The sequence below is a fragment of the Anser anser genome (assembly GCF_964211835.1).
Source record: "Anser anser genome assembly, chromosome: 1".
Classification (NCBI taxonomy): Eukaryota; Metazoa; Chordata; class Aves; order Anseriformes; family Anatidae; genus Anser; species Anser anser.
Window position 1 is genome coordinate 34588218 of NC_139720.1, and position 22282 is coordinate 34610499.

Here is a 22282-nt window from a genome sequence, read left to right on the forward strand (position 1 = left end):
AGAAACAAAGATTCACTAATATTGAAAATGAATACTGAAATATGAACTGGCAAAGTCTGTTAAACAGATGATAGAATAACCATATATTTTACTTAAAATACTGTACATACTAGACCCCCATGTTTAATTCATGGAAACATTAATTATAGTGCTAAACTTCTCCTGACAGGCAAAGTATAACAAGTCTTTAAATAATAAAACACACCTAATTTCTTCTCAACCCCTTCCCTATAAACAAACGCCTGAGTGTGTCTCCAGAAGTACACAGTCTCATCTACATGGAAACCTAAATATTTAAAATTAGAATCTCTATTGAGGGGGAGAGTTACTATGGGGGGACTTGATCTACAGCTGCTGGTTAATACCAGCCAACTTAAATCTTGTGCCAAAAATGTCTAGTGTTTGTTTTCTTTTGTGAAGAAGCAGATGATTATCCAGATGACATCCAGATGATTAAAAGGAAGCTGAATCTGTATCCTATCAAAACCCCTCTGAAGATCATCCATAATTTCTCCTTTCTCCCACTACATATACTTCTTTCATGTGCAAAAAGTTACAAGAGTTTCAGACAAACCAGGAACTACTTATTACATGAAAAAATAATACTGTAGTGTAGCAAAACTAAATCTCTACAGTACATTGCAAGGTGATTGCTATTCAATACAGTAAATATCTTAACCTCCAATGATAGTTGTCCTGTGTTCTATCCTACTTCATAAATGACCTCAGAAACAGTGACTGGTGTAGATATCGTTATGGTCTAGGCCAACATTTATAATATTTTACCATTAACCAAATAATAGTGCATTTACATTAAATTTGTTTGCCAGAGAAAGTATTTTTTTGTGAGTCTTGTTTTCAAAAAACAAAAGCTTCTAATATTTTTCTGCCAACTACATGAGACTTCTGCAGTCAAGAACAGATTTAAAAAAGAAAAGTTTTAAAATTATTTTTAGGGACAATGACACTAATTTAGCACCTTAGCATACCCCTTGAATTCCTCTTACAGAGGTATTCTGTGTGATTATTCTGTGCATCTGTCTAGATTCTGTGTGGTCAACAGTACTGAGGGCAGCATATGGATCTAGCAAATGAGTATCAGCATTTTACCATATGCACTGGTAAAAGTCCATGAGGTGCTTGGGATCAGTGCTGTCTTGGTCTAACACCATGGTCTGGACCTATGTACTCCTATCTCAACTCAGGTTGACTGGAAACTTCTTATAAACCTCATTGTGTAATTTGATTCATTACCTGCTCTAAAAATAATGTCTGGTTTTGCATGATTTCAGCATGAAACCAAGTGAAACTCAATGGTTTCTGTTTTGTTTTGCTTAGAACTCCTGGGCACATTTGAATCTGTAACGTGGAGCTGGGGACTGGAGACTCAGGAAGCCACACAGAGCAGAGCAGGACAGAGCGGAACAAGCAAATGAACCAAATAGGCAGCTCCAGTCTTGCAAAGGAAAACTGCAACTTCACAGGCAATTTAGCTAGTACAATTTATTTTAATTTATTACAGTAAACTACATATTAGCAAACATTAACAAATCAGGGGCAGATTTATGGCAGAGAAGGCTACTGTGCTAATGAGTGGCCCCTTCATTAGCATTGCCTGGAGCAGCATATGCTCTCTCTCAGCCTATCCTTACCACATTTTCCCATTACCGTAACAGCAGAAACAAACCTTTCATATCCTGTAATCTCTGACCAGGAGGAACCTTGTTTGGGAGCTGACGATTTAAGCTGAAAGACAGTTATTTGTATGAACTACAACTCCAGCTGGTTTTATGTGGACAGGCATGGGAGTTACGGGGTACTGGGCGCCTCTCAAAATACTGGTCCCATTTGTGATGCTTGCTTCAGTGGATGTACCTTTTTTGTGCTGTATTGCTGCTAGCTGGCCATGACTATCAACTTCTTGGCTGTTCTATTCCCCCGTATACAAAACAGGATTCATAACACTTACCTATCAAAGAGAACGTTTCTTATTTTTAAAATATTTTTTTCATTGTTATGTATCAAATATTTGCATTTTCATCATTAATGTATTTGGCTTGCTGAGCATCTGTGGGTTTCACTGATAAATTATTGTAAAGCATTTGAGATCTTGTATTGGCAGGTGCTGTCAAAGTGTAAAGTAATATCAACATACCTTTAAATCAATGAAAGACCCAAAGTATCACAATTCAGAGAGCAAACAAACCTAATTGTTTACTCTCCACTCTGCTGCAGTCTGCAAGAGCAGACTTAAAATTAATGTAGTATACTTTGGCCACCCAGCTAAAAACCACAAAAATCCGTATAAAACACCTTCCAAATTCCTCAACCCCAGATTGTACTAGTTTAAGAAAACTCTTTCTATGGTATCTTTTCTCCATTTAAAGGATTGGTCTTCTATTAAGTACATAGCAATTTGAAAAGATTGGAGTGATTTTTCTGTCACAGATTTGCAATCCAGCAGTTGATAAAACTACTTCTCGATGTCTCTAATGGTAAACTTTGCAACCCCTCCACCCTCTTTGCTGGAACAACTCTAAAGAAAAACTTTCCATACTGAATATCAGCAAACTGTCTAAAGGCAACACTGTAACCCGTGAGAACATGATTAAGTCCTGATTTGTAATAATCTTTTAATTAATTGCTAGCCCTTTCATCAGGCAGTCTGGATTTCATTCTATGTACATCTGCAATGTTCCTATTTTTTATTTTTTGCTCGAGACAATTTACATTTACAATGTAACACTTCATTGAAGACAGGGAAAAGGAGGGCAATGCAAATGTCCTGATTTTCCAAACGTCTCTGGCCACTTTGAATCACCCCATAAAACTTCCAGATCTGTCTTCCTTGGGGAAAACTGCAGGTGGTGGTGGGTTGCAGGAGGAGCTCGCGAGCTGAGCTCCCCCCCGGCCACCAGCAGAGAGGGTGCAGAGGGGAGGGAGAAGGTGTTGGTGAGACTGTGGGTGTCTGGCTGCCACTCGCTGGCCATTACCCCATGTGGGTCTTGGCAGATGGTGAAATGGAGTTGCTGGGAGAAAACAGCCAGTGCCTGCCAGAGGGGAGACCATCAGTTTTCTTTTAATAACTCCGTAACGTTTTCAAGCCTGAGGAATTCCTGAGAATAACAGAGAGGGAGGGGAAAAAAAAAAAAAAAAAGACTTCAAACGGAGTGAACACTATTCACTGGCGATTGGAGGGGGTAAGGGAAAACAAGGGAATGCAAAGTTTTAAAAAGATGACATTTTGAAATGTCTGGTTTGGGAAACCTTGAATTATCTGAAGAATTGTTGAGAGTTGTTTGCATTTTTTTTTTTGTTAAAATAATAACCAGAAACTTGATTACTATTCCTTGTATGCTCCACTGATCCTCTCGGGATGGATAAAGCTTTAGTGAGGGTAATTTTTTTCCCATACATAAATTAATATATTTTAAGAGCAGAAGGGACTGTTCATCTGACCTCATACATAACAAAGGCAACTGATTTGCTGTATTATTAATATCAAGTCAGATATCTCTGATTCAACTTCAGCATACCACTGAGAAATCTTCCCACTTCAAACTATTATCACCCTGTTTACACTTCAGTGAGCTGCACTATCCTTTTCAGTACCACCATCATTTTGCGAAGTCTAATCCACCAGGGACTCTGAGACCCAGTGCAAGTCCCCTTGTCTTGGTTCACGTTCCTCAGTCTTGGTAGAATGGTCCTTAGTCTTTGTGATAAAGTACATGACTTCCGATCATGACAAAAGTTGTATCATTACCTAAGCAACCAAGATAAAACAATGTCAGTATATAAGCCTTTGGGTTTTTTTTGTTGTTTGTTTTTGTTTTCTTTTTTTCTTTTTTCCTCAGCACTCTTCTCAAATTTGTGATACAAGCAAGCTATGGTGATGTCTGCGGTGTGTTGTTTTTTTTTTTCCCCTTTAATTCATTAATTAAAATGTCAAGTAATATTAGGGTCAAAGATTAGCCCTTTCAGAACTTTACTCAAGAATTACTCTGTATTTATAGTTGGCATTTTGAGACATGCCAGTTAGCTAGTATCTAATCCATTCAGTGTGGGTCCTGTTGACTTTACATCATTTTAGTTTATTGCGTGGTGTCCTGCCAAAAGATATTTGCTTCATTTACATGGTTACATTTATCAAATCTATAATTTCACTTGCTATTAAATGATTAATCTCCCTTGCAGACAGATTACCGCTTGGCATTTTTTCTATAGAGAGCAAGGAAAGAGTTCAGCTCTTCAGCTCTGGGGTCCCCAACATAAGGAAGACATGGGCCTGTTAGAAGAAGTCCAGGGCCACAAGGATGACCAGAGGGCAGGAGCACCTCTCCTATGAAGACAGGCTGAGGGAGTTGGGGTTGCTCAGGCTGAAAAAGAGAAGGCTCCAGGGAGACCTTATAAGCAGCCTTCTGCTACCTAAAGGGGGCCTGCAGGAAAGCTGGGGAGGGACTTTTTGTCAGGGAGTGTAGTGACAGGACAAGGGGGAATGGTTTTAAACTGAAAGACGGTAGGTTTAGATTAGATATAAGGAAGAAATTCTGTACTATGAGGGTGGTGAGGCACTGCAACAAGTTGCCCAGAGAAGTTGTGGATGCCCCATCCCTGGAGGTGCTCAAGGCCAGGCTGGATGGGGCTTTGGGCAACCTGGTCTGGTGGGAGGTGTCCCTGCCCATGGCAGGGGGCTGGAACTGGGTGGTCTTTAAGGTCACTTCCATCCCAAACTATTCTGTGATTCTATGATTCTATGATTACAGAATAACCATAAAGATTTCTTCAGTTTCATATTTACTGTAAGTTATCACATCTACCATTGGATCAGATTATATAGCTTCATATTTTCTACATGCACAGCATATTCAGGTCACAAACTCTATTTGTGCTCTTGGAACAGCAAATGTATCAGCTTCTCCAACAATACATTCCTCTTCCAGCCTAGAAAAAACATAAGAAATCAAGAATGTCATTTATGTTTTATCACAATCAACACCCCCTGATTTCATGAACTTTTGATAATGTTCTCAGTAAGATATCCTGCTGTTTTTTTGAAAATTACATTTTGAAAATCCCTACTAACAGTAACTAAACAGAAATCATCCACACAGATTCTTTTATTAGGTGGAAAATCTGATATAAATCTGTATTTAACCACTAACCTCAAATGAATACAGCTCACTGGAAAAAAATCTAACTATTTTCTGTGAGTGGGTTGCTTTTACTGGCTTCGCTCATGTCCTTCAATACATATTCTCTGCTCAGTTTACCCACAAGCAACGTTTGGTGTATTTAGTCTTTTCTGCAAATACAGAAGTGGTCAGAACCCACAGCAGTAGGGCCTTGAAGTTTGTCTCACTTTGATTAGCTTCATCTAGAATGGAGCAGATCCAGTGGTGCACCAGCCTAAGGCACTTTCCAAGTTGTGCATATTAGAAATTACACCACAGTACTGGAATATGCATTGGCTTCCCGAATCATAAGAAAGGTCCTAGAATGTATTTGTGTGGAGAGAGGACGAAAGAGAGGAAGGAGATGAGGTATTGTCCTACCACTGTGAGAAGCCTGCTGAGAAAATAAGGGGATTTTCTGAACAAATGGACCAAGACTCTAAAGAATTTACAAAAAAAAAAAAAAAAAGCTACATAGAGTAAGGAAAAACATTCATTCTGCCAGTGTAGAGTCAATACTAAAAGGATAACTATGAATTCCCCTCTCCCTCCTCATTATCCCCTCTTTTTTAAGGGAGGAAGGGGTATTTTTCTTCCAGCTTGTAGCTAGTGAAATAACACATGCCTATCCACCCATGCGAAGAGCATGTGAAGAGCAAATAAATCTTGCAGGCATATCACACAGTGCTCTGTGCAAGTGGTAACTCCAGGGTGCAAAGGCCTGTGCTCCTGTTCTGAGATGATCCTCAGAGTCAGCATGTGGTAGTCCACTGCCAGACAAGCTGAGTCAGACAGTCATGGCACAGCAAGACTGGCGCTTTGGACCCTCTGTGCATGTAGATGGTGGTTAGGCTATGTATGTACCAGACATATATTAAGTGCAATCGCATTGAGTGAACATATTTGTAAAGATGTGCCTAGTATCCTTAAGCTCCTGAACTTTATATAATTATTTTCTGTTTTAGTTAAACTCCATTGTATTTCCTCTCCATTCCCTTTCTAGGCAAATAAGATTTTGCTTTCTTGATTGCTTTTACAGAGTCTCTGCTATACCAGGTGATTCAACAGTACAAATACTATACAGATTATATACGGGCAGATGAACACATTTATGCTGAATTACCCAGAGCACACAACAGAACAATTATGTTGGCTTTCTGTTTCTGTGCTGGTTTTCCAGCAGCTGCAAGTGCTGCAGATGCTACCTGATCTGGCACAAAGTTAGAGTGGGGTGAAAGACAATATCTGGTCCTGCATAAGGCCTAACAACACAAAAAGAACCCCAGGTTATTGTTTTTCAACAAGTTTGCATTGGAATGAGCTCAGGCTATATTAGAGTTGTGTTTTGTTCTGTTTTAATATTATTTATTTTAATTTTTATTCTGTGGCCAAGATATTTTTAGGACAAACTACTGAAATCCATAATCTGGATTTACTGTAACATCAAACAACAGCCTGAATTTAATGAAAAGATTTGTCGCGACAATGTATTTCAATGTATTTATAGCATTATTTAAGGCTACCCGCTTTTTAAATATGCGGTTCACAAACAATGCCAAGGATGGCTTTATACCTACAGATGACTGAATCATTGAGGCTTATACGACTTCCCTTGAACTTGCCTCTGTTTTGGAGGACATTGCTGGCACTGACAGTTCAAATCATCTGGCTTTATTTTTTTCCTCCCTGTATCTCACGAAGTGAGAGAGTGGCCAACTCCATCAAATTAATTGCTGTGACTTATATTCTTAGCTCTGTCCTGATTCTCTGAAATACCAATGTTTCAAACACTAGATATCCACTAGAAGAGGACAGAGTTCAAGAAAGTAGGTATTTATTTATAAATGAGGCACTACAGCATTAACTGTTCTGTGTCAAAACTTTAGAGTGAAATCCAAAAGTTTTGCATTATTTCTTGTGCTTCCTCTACAGGCCTGGGCAAACAGACACATTACATGAATCCTCTAAGCTGTGCAGACATCTGCTCAAGGTCTGTAGAGAAGTCAGGTATACATATTAAGCCCACATACTTTGAGGTGCTCAATGCACGTCTGCCAAAACTTGCTTCTGTCTTTTCAAGGTCTGGCTCTTGATCCCCTTCCCCCAGCGGCAGAAACTTGAAACCATCCTCTGAAGTAATGGAGCAGGGTTCATGCTTTTCTTCTGAAAGTTGTTGACTGGACAAGGACCTTTTTTTTTTTTTTTTTTTTTTTTTTTGTACAACAGCCTGGGGATTACAGCAGTTGCAAAGGAAGCACTCAATTAATTTTGCTCTCTGCCTGAAAATTCACGTGCACATCTGCCACCTCTGAGGGAAATGCGAGCCCTCAGCCACACGCTGGTGGAGGATGAAGAGTGGGGCAGCAAGAAGGTGCACAAAGTGCTCACCGAGCCTCCTGTTGGAGCCAGACCATGCAATTTCACAAGTCAGTGAGCCACCCTAACCTGCCTTTATAGTCCAGTAGTTAATCACTCACATGGAAAAGAGGCACCCTGGATTTTGACTCCTCTATCTTATACTAAATAACAAGACTTACACTGTCCGTATAAGTGTGTATCCAACCCTGCCTCCCCACTTCCAGCCACAGTGCTTATGGCTGAGATGTTCACAGGTCAGTGCCAGCACTGATACTGCAGCTTCATTTTCACTGCAGATAAGAGCTTGTTTCATGGAGTCCTGCATGAGGGAGGGAGCTGTGACTCTGCAGCTAATCTTAGGCTTCCCAGGACCCTCATGCTCAAAGATGCCTAGTTTCAAAACTTTTCCATCTAGAATAACAGATCCTATTCTCCCCTGTCCTGTGATCAAGGATGCTCATCAAGTGAATGTCTTCCTGTCAAGTACGTCGTTTTCTTTATTTCTATAGAGGCTGCTGCTGCAGTGAGTTCTGGGATCTGGTGGTTTGGATTGATGTGGCCTATTCTCCCCTGAAGTTTCTTTAGGAGTATAAATTGTGCATCCATGTGCTTGGATCTAGTACATGGATGAACAACTTATGCTCCTAAAGGAAACCAATTTTTGGTCTGAAAACCACTCTCTGTAAAATGCAATGGTTTGTAGGAGTGTTCATGTGTGTGTCAAATATTTTGAAAGCAGATAATATTATGTAAGTATTAAATCTATTTTATTTTATTTATTTTTGCCATTTACATAGTGCAAAAGATTCCTGTGACACAGTAAAAGCAGTTATGCTGCTCCCTGTCTGAGCTGTCTGAGGAGCGATCTAAGCGGGTAAATGTACTAGTGAGAGGAGATAGTTGCAGTCAGACATGAGAAGTGAAAAAAAAAACACCACTGTTTACAATGACATTGGTGTTTCAGGATTAATGAACCTTTAGTTCTTTTTAAAGCATCCTAACCAGGTTTCAACCTCTACCTCTACCTCTGTGGCCTCTACCAAACTCAGAAAATATGTTTTTTTAGAAACTTTAGAAATATGGCTTTAGCTCTTCCAGTTGTCCTGTGTCATTTTAATCTATCTAAGCTTTACTTAAGCAGTTACGTCTCAGAAACATGATTGACATGTCCATTTTTAAATCCTGCCAACTCCTCCATTCTAATCTTACTTTTGTCACTAATTTCTGTTGTGGGTTTGAGTTCATCATTTAAGTTTAATTGCTGATCTTACTGGTGTTGGAGCTCTGCCACTGAATTCAGCGGAAGTAATGCAGGCCTTGCTTCCTTGTCTCCCTATTTCCGAGAACAAACAAGAAATCATAGAGCCTGGTGCTAAAACAGCAGTCAGACCAGATCAGGTATTATGCAGCTGCATCCTGAAACGTGTAGGTGTTTTATATTAATCTGTCACTGCCCGATGAACAAACACAGTGCTGGAAGTGGGGGCTAGATGCCTAGCCCTGCCCCTACAGGCTGAGGGCCTTGGCCTGCGGCCTGCAGCAGGGCAGCCTCTGCTCTGCTCTTCTCTTAGCCCTGCCATTCCCACCTGCCCAGCAGTTTATCTTCCCCAGGGGATGTTGTCTCCTCAGATTTATCCTCCCTCTTGGTACTTTGCCACTAGTGTGCTGGAGATGCATGTTTGCTTCTCTGTGCCAGTTAAGACCTAAATTTCAGTTACCTCGCTTCCTGGGTGAATATTCCAGCAACTAAACAATTATGCCTAGTGCATAGCATCAGGCGTGCTTAGTTGTAGTCCTGGCCACAATTAACAATTCAGTATTCTCCAGGGACTTTTAACTGAGTTCAAGTACCCATCCAAGCAACCCATTAAATGAGAAGTGTAGGAAGGAGATAAGCACCCATCTTTCCACTTCTGAGTATATGTGGGAGACTAAAGGCAAATACCTCAGAAGATTTCAAGCTAAGAAGGGAGTTACCTAATGAATTTATGTAGCCATACATGAGATAGTCCTGGAAAGTAGGACAGACTGTATTGCTCTGTGAGACTGAGGGAAAATTTGGGCACCTGTTTCCCATTTTAGACAGAACTTGCTTAAACTGGATCTAAGACAATCAATGGAAAAATTAAAATTATATATTTTTTATTTTTATTTTTTAGCTCAAGATTTACAAATTTATGATAGCCATAATAACATGGTCTTTTTAAATATTGTTCCTTCCTGAAGTTTCTCCAATGCTTTAGGTCTCCTTCATATGTGTGAGTTATGTCCACTGGCTGTATCACTTGCTTCCTCACCAAAGAACGGGTACTAGTGAGACAGGAACTCTCCTCAGCCTTACAGGGTTTCTATACAATCTATAATAAATGGTAATAACATATGACAGGCAGGATGTCTCGGAAGCCTGGAAACTTCAAAAACAATTATACTGAGATGTCTTATGTCTTAGATGCTAGAACAGGGAATGCTTAAAAAAAATGCTGTATTATGTATTATATTCCCAGTTCACTGGAGAGAGAGATTAATGCAAATTCCCCAGACAGGTAAACAAGCCTGGGAAAGCACCACCCTCTGGGAAAGTTGCGCTAGTTCGAAAAGGCATATAAACACAGAGGGTTTTTTTTTTTTTTTTTTTTTTAAGAGACAGGCTGGAGGCAGGACCCCAGCCTAGAGTGCAATAGACACGCAAAGACACAGACTAGAACAGTTTTATAAACTTATGTTTATAGCTTCTGGCACACCTAACAGCAAACTGAAGATGTGTGCAGATTGCTGACTGTCTTATGGCTTGTCTTCTCTGTACTTGTTTGTCCTAAACCAAAAGAGACTAGCATGAAAGCTACTCATGGTCGATACGCTCACTATACCATGGGAGAATAACAGGAGTAATCCTGCTGAATTTGGTCAGGCCTGCTAGATTATAAACACAAAGAGCTGCAAGGGTTTAGGGTAAGAACCCAATCCAAGCAAGAAACAGCCATTTTAACATCGAGCAGAGGAGTGGAGACGACTGCTGACAGCCACGGTTTAACTGACTGCAGTTAGGACTGCCAGAAGCTGTTGACCCCTAATACTATCCCACTCTTCCCCTGTTTGCCCTTCTGCAATTCATATGGCTTTTGGATATTCACTAGCTTATATGATGCAAAGTATTCAGAGTTTGGCATGTCTGCAGGAATAATATTTGAGAAACCCTAATCTGAATTTCCCATTACTTTTGCCAAATGAGAATTATTGTCTTAGCTGAGCATTCCTCAGTGTCTTCTAAATCACCATGCCTTTGTATAGTATGTATGACAGAGTGCTTTGTAAATAGCTTTATGTTTAATAAGATTTTACAAAGCAGGACTTCTGATGAATTAGGTGTCTTTTCAGGGGTCATAAAGTATTTCCTACCCTGTTTGGAATGCATTTTGTTCCTTATGATGCATTCAGTTAAAGTACTGGTATATCTGTGAAGAATTACAGTAAGGTTATAAGGCAGTGGCTACATTCACCGTACAGTAATATTAGCAGCTCCTGTACAGTTCGCGTGGCTTTATAATTTTGCATAGGATAATTGTCTCTCTAAGGCGAAGGACCTAAGTAAAGTCTATTACATCTAAAAGGGATAATCAGTAGAGTATACTGTTACTAAATCTTATTTACCATAAGAATATACAAGAAGTCATAGGATATGTTACTCTCAGCCATTTTTTTTTTTTACAGGATATAGATCACTTACAAGATAACAAATTCCAAAATTCTTAGAAGTTTTATATGAACTTAAAGGGCCAACTCCTTCAACACTACCCATGAAGTCTTTACAGCAATACCTTGGTAAACAGACACCAACTACCCTTACTGATGTCAGCTGATTCAGATGTTGCTGCGTGAAGTGCTTTGTAGGTCAGAACACGAGATTCCAGGGTTCCTGAAGAAGTGCTGTGCAGTGGTGCTCGGCTCATGAGATGGTAGGAAAAGTACAGCACACAATGGACACTCAGTCACAGGGCCTGAAGACAAGACTGGATCAACATTTTTCTCCACAGTTGTCAACGTGAAAGGTATTAGTCTGCACTAGAGAGTAGACAGCTGTCTCTCAAATTATAGGAAAGGTGTTTTTTTGTGTGTTGTTTTTTTGATTGTTTGGGAGGGGGCTTGCATGATTTTTCTTTACTGTTAAGTCTTATATTGTACTTGTAGGAAATTAAATAGAGGTTATATAGTATAACTCATGAAGTCTGATTTTTCTAAGGGAAAGCTAATGCTGAAACTCTATAGTCTCCTTGCATACACATATGTTGTAAGAATGAATCCATATGGAGTGGCCTCTTTACCTACGCAGATCTGATAAGTCTGGCGGTATGACTGTGGCAATAACTCTAGTAAACAACCTGGCTTAAATGTTACTCCTTTGTTAATAAGAGCAGTGTACAGAATGTCTTCAGTGGAGTAATCAACTCAATAACAAGTGGCAAAGCTCCCAGATGAGAAAAAGAGCAATGCTAATTTTTTGTGGGAAAGCATTGTACCATTTGAGACACAATGTAGTTCTGCCCACACTTAGTAATAAGAAAGCAATGTAGTAAAATGTTATGATAATGGTTGCTCAGAACTAACAGTGAAGTATAAGCACCTGCATATTCCAGTTCCCTGTCTTTAAATCAATTGTCAAAAAGCCCATCCCTTTTTAACGACTTAACAACATTTAACCACACAGAAATCAATGAGAATTTTGTCACTGACTTCTAAAAGGGCCCCAAGGAGAGCTTTCTCAAGCATGTCCAGCCTTTTAGCAGTACCATCTGTCTCCTTCAGTCCAAGAAATATGATGAAAATCAAAAGATTCTCAGAGTATTGTTTAAAAGAGTCTGATACATCAGCTGTTGCATACAGTGTAAAGCTGTCCTGGATGACAATCCCCTGGAATGCCTAATTTGATTCTTGGAAATAGCTATACTGTTTATCTGTTCAACAATATGCTGCAGTGTACATCCCTTATGAGATCCATATGCAGAGACCTCATTACAGCTAGTATTTCCTTTATCTCTGTTTGTCTTTTCTTTTTACTCTGTCATCAAAGCCTACCTATATTTGCCTTTGGAGGTCAGACTAAAATACCTTGTCTCTCACCAGGGAGAGCAGTGGGTGCCTCAGGAAGAGACAGCCATACTTTGATCCTTCCTCTGCCTTTTCTTCCAGCATTCTGCAGTCCATAGGTTTCCTGAACTCCGAGTGGTATCCTTGTAACTTAAAGCCCCAAATACATTATTTTTCTATAAATGCTTATGTTGCTTTTTAACTATTTCAGATTTTGGCCTCTATACCATTTTTTGTAGTGAATTCTATGATTTAATTAGATAAAATGACTGCACCCCTCTCTCTATTTGCTTTCGAATTATTGTCTAATAACTTCATTTGTTGTCCTTTAATTTTGACCACAAACGTCTGAATCATCATATCCTATTCATCTTCCACCACTTATGGTTAACACCAGTGATTTCTAGCATAATCTTTTGAGTCTTCTCTCTTCCAAACTAAAAAAATCAAGTGTATTAATACCTATTGTTCATATAATTCACCTGTTCATATGATGACATATTTTTTGACATGCATGTCATCAGAACAGCAAATAATACTAAAAATCTGGACCTGTCATAGCTTAATAGTGACATAATAACAGCGATTTCTCTTTTGTTCTCTATTCCTTTTCTGACACTTTCTCTCTTTACCTTTCTAACTAGCATTGAGCACTGAATGGATTTTTATGGGGACTTAAAAATATTAACTTAATACTTAGTTAACCATACTAACTTAAAAATATTTTTCATAGAATTAATACTCAATATTGAGGCTACCATTTTAGAGATCTAGTTAGGACTGGTTTTGTTTATGATCCTGCATTTAGGAGCATTAGATTTCCCCTGCTAGTTTACTAGCACACCAGTAAATAACATGAATATTCATTTTTAAAACCTTGAATTATTAGAGAATGTCATTGCCTTACAATCTGCTTCCTTTTCTAGGTCATTTATTATTATTATATTGAACACCACAAGCCTCAGCACAGATCCCCAGTGAACTCTCTTTCTTGTAAATCAGCTCATTATTTCTACCTTTTGTTTCTATAATTTGATCAGATCTGAAATTTTGAGGGATCTTCCCTGCTGCAATGGCAGCTTTTTTTTTTTTTTTTTTTTTTCCTCCCCAGAGGAATGTTGATTGAAAATTGGACTGAAAATCTACCATGATTACCCACATCTGCCTACTCTTGAGTACCTTTGAAAAACTTTGGTAAATTTGCAAGGTATGACTTTCCTGTGCAAATGCAGTATCCACTCTTCCCTATTAGAAAATGTTTATCACATTTTGATTGATTCTGGGATATTTTTATTACAAGTTTCTACCAGCTTTCCTAATTTGAACAAAAGATTTCCTAGCCTGCAGTTCTTTCAATCCCACTTGGAAGATTTTTAAAAGTCTTCATCCCTTAGATCATATCTCATTACTATGTTGTTGAGACCATTTCGAATGTCAGCTTCCCCTGTTTCATAAAGGGATTCCAGCACGCTTTGCACAAACATGGATACGTTTTTAAGTGAACTGTGTAATTCAAAACGGAATGCAGTTTTCTAGATGTCCTCTTTGTAGTAAAAACGATCACAAAATTCTGCTTTGCTTAGGACACCTTGTTGCACTGAACAGCCACTGAACGGTTTCCCCTTCATGACTGAAACAAACAGGTATTAGTAATGCAGTTAGTCATTGCAGTCACATCCTTGCAATCTGTAGACTGAGGCAAGCTGAGAACCCAGCTGAATCAACGGCTTCACTTCTGTTTACTTCAGTGGACAGGAATTAAGGACTCGCATAATTGTACTGGGAGTTGAATACCTGCATGCTCACAGACTATGTTGAGAAGGATTGAGGTTTGCCAAAATAAATTCAGTTTTCAGCCAGGCAAGATTTTTATTTGCCATGTTTATTGCCACTGATTCCTATTTCACCTTTGAATAAGGCCTGAAGGGTTTTGGTTCACTGATTCTTATGAAAAGCAAGCTAATTTTGGGATCACAGAGTTAGGATCTAGATTTATAAGGCCAGAAATTTTGGTCATCTTGGACCAAAACTGTATATATATTTACAGCTTTTTTTTTTTTAAAATTTTTATTTTTTCCCTGTGGCTGTGTTTTTATGGTAGGGAGTTTTTTCCCCCCATTGTTTTGATTTTAGAAAGGACTAGCTGCTATCATCTTCTGCCTTATTAAAGTGTGTGTGTGCTCCCATCAGCGTCTTAGGAAAATTTAACTGCATAAACAGATACCTCTGGCCAAGACAGCTCAGAAAGGCTACAGCACAGAGCGCTGCCATCGGGAAAACAAGGTTTGGAATTGAGAATGTTTTTGCTGGGCTGATGGAAACTTGGCACATTGCATGATAACTTAAAGTTAATGAATGCTGGTGGAAAGCAGGCCCCAAACTCCTGGCAGTGGAAAGTAAGCCAGGATCGGAGGTTTAGTAAACAAGCTGCTCACACACAACCCCAGCTCCAGAAGGTGGGATTAGTGCTGGTCATTGCACCTTCAAGCGCTGGCCATGGAGGTGGAGAGGACCAAGCCAGACAGGAGCTGTGCAGGCGGTCCGCCTGCCAGAGGGCAACTGTTGTGCAACCACCATCCTTTAAGGCAGTGAAACCATGCTGTAGGCCAGGGGAGACTTTCTGGATTATATCCTCAATATACAAAATAGGTTCAGGTATCTGAGTGCCATTCAAGTTTGCTAAGTCTAAAATACATAGCCTCAAAACGACTACTTGGCTGCCACTTAACTCTGGGGAGGCTGGTTATTATAAGTACTGAAGTTTCTGTCACTAAATTTTTTGTATGTCTAAATGTTTGCAACTGTTCGTACGCTGGAGTTGCCAAAACATCATCATGTGAGCATCTTTAATCTGGGTTTCAAACATATTTGGGGTATATAAATTAGACATTGTGATAGCTGGCTGGCTGGCTGGCTGGCAGGGCCTAATCCAGTCAGCAGACTCACAGGAGATCTTCATTTCTGCTCTTCATTTAAAGTGCAGCCAGACGGTGTAATGCCCCTTTTACTTTTCTGGCAATGTCATTATAGTATAGTTAATTTCCTCCTCTGCTTGGTCAAATGGTACACTTATCTCAGGTGTGTCTTCTGACAGGAAGCTTTGTCCAACAGCAGTTATGTGGAGGCAAATTTTAAACACCGAAGAGGGATAATCAATAGGATAAGACGACACATGTTTCAGCTAAACGGGGAGTACTCACCGGAGAAGCCTTGGCTCCTGATCTTTCTCATCCTATGATCTGTAGGCAAGAGTGTCACTAGGTAATGAGAGCATCTGTTATCTTATTTCAGAGTTCATTGCAGAAGACTCCTATTGGAAGAACAAAGTATCCAGTTCTGAAATGCTAAGTAATCTGAAAACTGGACATCCAGAGCATGTGGATTCAAGTTCCCTTGAGCAGGAAAAATGTTAAAACTCCGTCTCTCCAGCCTGAGGTAAAGGCTTTAATCCTTACGCTATAGAGCAAGAGAGAGAATGCTGTGTTTTGTGAGAAGGGGGTTGGCATAGGGTTCTGTGATCAAGGACAGACACTTTCTCCTGGATCCAGGAGTGCCAGCTCTGGTTCACAGTAGTTGCTCATACCTACCTCATACCTTTTTTTTTCTGCAGGTTGTGCATTAACACATGCATGCCCTAATTTGCTTCAGGCTCAATAAAAGGAGATTAGCTCAATAGTGCAGATTGTTGGCATGAGCCTGGCTGAATCTCCTTGGGGTGAATTAGGGAGTTGCCCCACATACTGACTCAGTCACAGGTGGGCTGGGGCAGGATTCTCCAGCCAGGAAAAGAGAAAACATCTGCTTCTGCCCTAACTTTAGGAAGCAGTTCAAAGCTAAAATTACTTCAGGCAGGAGGTTCTTCCTTTTATTCCATACTTCCATGCTGAAAACTCTATCAAAATGGTTTTAAAAGGTCTAGATGTTCCTAAATCCCTCTGTGGCCTAAGCCACTACCTCATCTTGTTTTTCTACAAGTATGCCCTGTTTATTGCTCACTTGGAGTCCAGTTCTGGTTTCCTCAAAGCTATTACCAAGATGCATTTAATATGGCAACAACAAGATTAAGCAATGCAGGGTAATCTCTTCTGTCATTCTGGATTCTACCAGGCTGGATGAAGAGGTCCTAGCTTCTTAACCCTCACCTCCTCTCTCCCCAGTACTGGTTGCTTTTTTTTGTCACCTCCCTTTTACCAGCTCAGGTCTTTGTCTAATCCCATACTGGGCAATTTGCTGGACATTTAGGAGTTCCAACAAGTTCTCTCATGGCCCCTGCGAAGAGGAGAGTAGAGGGACGGGGATGGGTTGGTCTATATCAGGACTGCAGCAGCCAGCAGTCAGCCAGATATGGAACCACAACCCTAGATCCTCTGGCACAACTTCTTGTGTAACTGCTCCTTAACCCAGTTGGGTCAGACAGGCATCCGTTTCAACCGATTAAATACCACATGGCTCCAATTGTTTTGACCAAACTGAGTAAGAAATAAATTGTTAGCACTTTATCTTGGCAGATCTGAAGGGTGCAATTAAAAGAGGAGGTGGAGCTTAGAGTAAAATGAGTTATAAATTCTGACCAAGATCAACTTTGGCCAGAAGAGAAAGTCAGCTGGGGCTTCGTGTGCCAACAAGGTCATTGCTGACATGAAACTAAACCTTGCTAATATTAAGCTATTTCAGAAGAAGGTCTTATACTGGAGTAAATTCTAAGGATGTATTTTTGGTTTTGTAACATCTAAGTTAAACAGTTCATCAAAATTATACATAAAGATTCCTTAGCATGTTTACTAGGGGGCACCTGATATATACTTATTTTGTAGAGGTAAAATTGTTCTTCCAGATTGCTAAAGTCATTTCAGCTTTCATATGTTTTTTTCTATTCTGTGCTAAGAAGGAAAGACATTACTAATATAAATCTTATAAGAGAAGGAGAGAAAGAGAGAAAAAATATTCACAAAAATTTATCTTTGATATCAACAATGAAAAAGTAGGAGTGAAGTTTTCTATGTGGTCTGATAGAGTCACAGGCTGTGATCTTCCCAGATAGTAAAATTAGCATCTATATTGCTAGGACAAAGCTCAAGATTATCTCTGTTAAGAAAACAAAGGAGAAGGTAAATAGGGCTTTAAGGTATGCTCATTTCCTTTCAGACTGGAGTCATCAAAAGACAGTTTAATTTAATTTCATTTGGGAGGTTAGACCAATTACTGTGTGGCAGAAGAGAGCTAACGCATGCTTTAGACTTCGGTTTTCATTTAACTAGAAAGTGACTATGCAACCATGTGAAAAGAGCTTTAAAGCATTTAATATCTTTTGTATACTGAATGAGTGAAAGTTGGCAAAAAGACAATTTCCCTCTTCATATCATCAGTAGAAATAAAACTGTATTTATCACATTAATGAGGCTACTTTCTTTAGATTTAAAGACTACTGTATGTCTACCTCTAAAAACCTGGTAGCATATGGGTACCATTAACTCCCAAATTAAATAAATAATCTTACTGGTAAACCCAAGAAATTTTCTTTAACCTGATATTGTTTAAATATTATTCAGATTATTTTGGCTTTAATCAGGGTTGAATAAAATACTTATGATAGACTCATAGAATGGTTTGGGTTGGAAGGGACCTTAAAGACCATTTAGTTCCAACCCCCCTGCCATGGGCAGGGATACCTTCCATAAGACCAGGTTGCCTAAAGCCCCATCCAGCCTGGCCTTGAACACTTCCAGGGATGGGGCATCCACAGCTTTTCTGGGCAACTTGTTCCAGTGCCTCACCACTCTCACAATAAAGAATTTCTTCCATGTATCTAATCTGAATCTACCATTTTTTAGCTTAAAGCCATTCCCCCTTGTCCTATCTGACAAAAATGTCACTCCCTGACAAAAATTCCCTCCCCAGCTTTTCTGTAGGTTCCCTTTAGGTACTAGAAGGCTGCTATAAGGTCTACCTGGAGCCTTCTCTTTTTCAGGCTGAACAACCCCAACTCCCTCAGCCTGTCTTCATAGGAGAGGTGCTCCAGCCCTCTGATCATCCTTGTGGCCCTGGACTTATTCTAGTAGGTCCATGTCCTTCTTATGTTGGGGACCCCAGAGATGAAGGTTGTACTGTAGATGGGGTCTCACGAGAGCAGAGTAGAGGAGGAAAATCACCTCCTTCGTCCTGCTGGCCATGTTGCTTTTGATGCAGCCCAGGATATGGTTGGGTTTCTGCACTGCAGGTGCACATTGCTGGCTCATGTTGAGCTTCTCATCAACCGACACCTGAAGGTCTTTCTCCTCAGGGCTGTTCTCAATCCATTCTCTGTCCAGCCTGTTTTTGTGCTTGGGATTTTGCCTCAGCCCTGGTGCAGGTCCTTGCACTTGGCCTTGTTAAACCTCATGAGGTTTGCAGAAGCCCTTATAATGCTATACATCAGATTTAATATAATTTAGAATACATGCTCCTTATGAATATCACAGTGAGGTTTTTTAGATATTGCCTTGTATATGTGTAACATAAATTTTAAAATAAATTGTTTTTTTATAATTCTTCCCTTCTATAATTGTATTCGTAATTCTCTTCTAAGGATTAAACAGGCTGTGCATAATTTAGAGTTGCCATTTATTCTAATTATTTACAGTATTATTTTCTGTAGAAGTAAACATGTATGCCAATAATCATCATCATCATATCATAAACCTCTGACATGTAATGATTGTTAATCTGCTGTATCCTTTAGTTTGCCACAGTTCATTGGCACCATTGTTGATATTGATAGCTTTATGTTTTCTAGACACTAAGCAAGCAATTCATCAAGAGAACAACAAAGGCAGGAACCGAAAGATAAAACATCCAGGTCAGTAACTCATCAAGTGTCTTACACCTGAAAATGTGCTGGAACATACAAAAGCTACAGGGTATTTTGGTGTCTAGATGTGCCAGGTTAGCAGTGGGAGTGTCAGTGCACACAAGGGTGTGGGTGCCTTGGAGTGCCTGCTGTGAACCAACACACACAATTATATATTTCAGTAAAAAAAAAAAAAAAATAAAAATGCTGTCAAAAGATCTGAGGAAAAAAAAAAGACCTGCTAATAAATTATACCAAGTAATTTCCAAATTCACTTTTCTGTAATACATTTCTAAATACATTTAGGAACTTTCCAAACAAGCATGCCAAGTGTGGGTAGTATTCAGCCATCTAAAGATGCAGACTGAGAGAGATTTACAGAATCAAATTGGGTCCGTACTTCCCCATGTATTTACCTCAGATGATGGTTCAGGCCTTTTTTAAAAATAGGAATCTAAGAAGATTGGGTGATGTGCCCGAGCTCATCATATGGCCAGTAGAGAGTGTTAGCAAAACCACAGAAATCTTCCTTTCCACTGATTATAAAATGCCCCTATATGCATTTTTAGTGTCCACATGCTGGAGCAAGCTGATGGGAAATGGGCTTTGCATTGAAAATCCCATTATATATGCTCACCCCACACTTTTCAATGTCTAAATACATATGTAAGTCTACCTCTAAGTACAGTGGTGCACTGGTTTTATAACTGAAAATGTTAGGACTAAAAATACTACTAAAAATACTACTCTTCCATTGAGAAAAAAGAAAAAAAAAAAAAAGAGACTTAAGGAAGTTGATTCTATTTCAAAGGCTTCCATGCAGAAGAAAATAACCGTGCTTTGCTTTAATTAATGTAACTGGCAACGATGATACAATCCTGAAATAGCAGAATAATATTTTGTTGATGTTTAAGATAAGAGGATGAATACCTGGCATGGCATTTTGATTTTGTTCACAGAAGCATGAAAATACAAACCATATGAGGAACTGCTAGTCTAATTTCCAGAGTATATTTTATGTATTTGTCCTTTTATATCTTTAAACATGTTAAAAAAATCTAGTTATCAGTTTTCCCCATTGACAGCTAAGGTAAATGTTGAACAGCTCAAGGAGGAGAACCTAAGCCAGAGCTCATTCTCTGTTTTTTCCAGTAGTCCTTCATAGACTTTGAGCATCATCCTATTATTGTGACATCAGTCTATTTCTTAAAACAAAACAAAACAAAACAAAACAAAAAAAAACAGTAGTACAGGAAAAGCATGTGTCTTTTCTAACATATTACCACACCAATCATGTCTTCTTCAATGTAATTGAATGTCCAGTTTACTTCATGTCCTGAATTTTTCAATGTGCTTCTATTCCTCCCTACTCCTCCATTCTACAGAATATAAGTACTACTTCAGGGTTAGGCTTCATTCCTTTTCAGGTCAGGCCAACATAATAGACAGGCCAGGGATCTTGAATTGTTAATGCTATCTAACCACATTTTTCCAGTAGTAAGTTGTTGCCTAGGAGTTTGGTTGCTTTTATTCTCCCCAGAATTTCTCTGATTGGAGGAAAAAAAAAAAGGGGGGGGAGATATAATCTGCTTTGGATGTGCAACTGTCAGAAGAGACTTTTTTTTGTTTGTTTTCTGCCAGCTTTGAATTTTGCTTAATCATGTTAACAGAACAAGGTTTTTTAATATTTATCTTTTTTTCTCTAGTATTATCAGGCCTTTGAGTAAACAAACAAACCAAGAAACCCCCCCAAAAAAACCTGAAGAACAACAAATTTCAAAAGCTTTGTACATGACTTCGGACTCTTGAGCTTGGATTACTTGTGAAAATCTAATACTACTTAGAAGGGAAAAAAAAAAAAAGTGGCTGTTCCAGCTACTAAATGGATTGTTTTGAAAAAAACAAACAAACAAAAAATAAGAGTAAGAGTTAAGGAGATAAAAAGATAAAAGACAGTTTACCTTTCTTACTAATTTCATTTCCGATTTCAGATGACTCATAAGGGCTCTATTATGTACTAAAGTAAACACAATGGTGGAGCACTGTTTCCATAGTGGAATGTGACATCTTGTAGTCATTGGTATCATATCTATTTTTAGGTAGGAATCTGTAACTCAACTATTGGCTACTTAAATCTCTGTGTAGGTTTTTTTTTTTTTAATTATTATTTATTTATTTATTTATTTAATTTCTTTTTCTCCCTCTGACTGTATGTGAGGTGCTGGTTTCCTTGCTGTAACCTGAATTTGTCTGAATACCCATATATCTTTCACCCATTTTTTGCCTTCTCAGTGTATTTATTGTTAGGAAATTTGAAAAGGTGGTTCTTGCTTGCTTATAAAAAACATGGATTAACTTCTGTTTTGGGAACTCCGGGGCCAGGGCACAACAGAGACTACAATGGTTATGGCAGGACCACATGTAGTTTTCTGTACATTGTGTGCTTTTCCTGACTCCCTCTCCTGTTTTCTTGTAGGTGCTCTTTAGGTGCTAGAAGGTAGTTAGGTACAAGGTCTCCCCCAAGTCCTCTTTTCTCCAGGCTTAACCATCCCAGCTCCCTCAGCCTGCCTTCATAGGAGAGGTGCTCCAGCCCTCTGAGCATCCTCGTGGCCCTCCTCTGTACCTGTTCCAATACATCCATGTCCCTTTTGTGCTGAGGGCCCCAGAGCTGAATGCAGGGCTGCAGGTGGGGTCTCATGAGATCAGAGTAGAGGGGGAGAATCACCTCCCTTGACCTGCTGGCCACACTTTTGATGCAGCCCAGGACACTGTTGGCTTTCTGGGATGCAAATGCACATTTCTCACTCATGTTGAGCTTCTCATTAACCAACACCTCCAGGTC

General features: G+C 39.3%; 2 long non-coding RNA genes across 2 annotated transcripts in view; one reads left to right on the top strand and one right to left on the bottom strand.

Moving 5' to 3' along the window:
- Nucleotides 1-1488: 1488 nt before the first annotated feature.
- LOC310888587 lies at nucleotides 1489-15910 on the bottom strand. The gene is made up of 2 exons (XR_014575951.1): nucleotides 15815-15910; nucleotides 1489-4944 (listed from the first exon to the last, which is right to left on the bottom strand). It is a non-coding gene; the product is annotated as an uncharacterized lncRNA (long non-coding RNA).
- LOC310888586 overlaps nucleotides 8055-22282 on the top strand; it is a 34281-nt gene continuing 20053 nt past the window's right edge. The window contains exons 1-3 of the long non-coding RNA XR_014575949.1: nucleotides 8055-11578; nucleotides 15906-16049; nucleotides 19387-19449. This is a non-coding gene — a long non-coding RNA (uncharacterized lncRNA). The remainder of the gene's footprint in view (nucleotides 11579-15905; nucleotides 16050-19386; nucleotides 19450-22282) is intronic.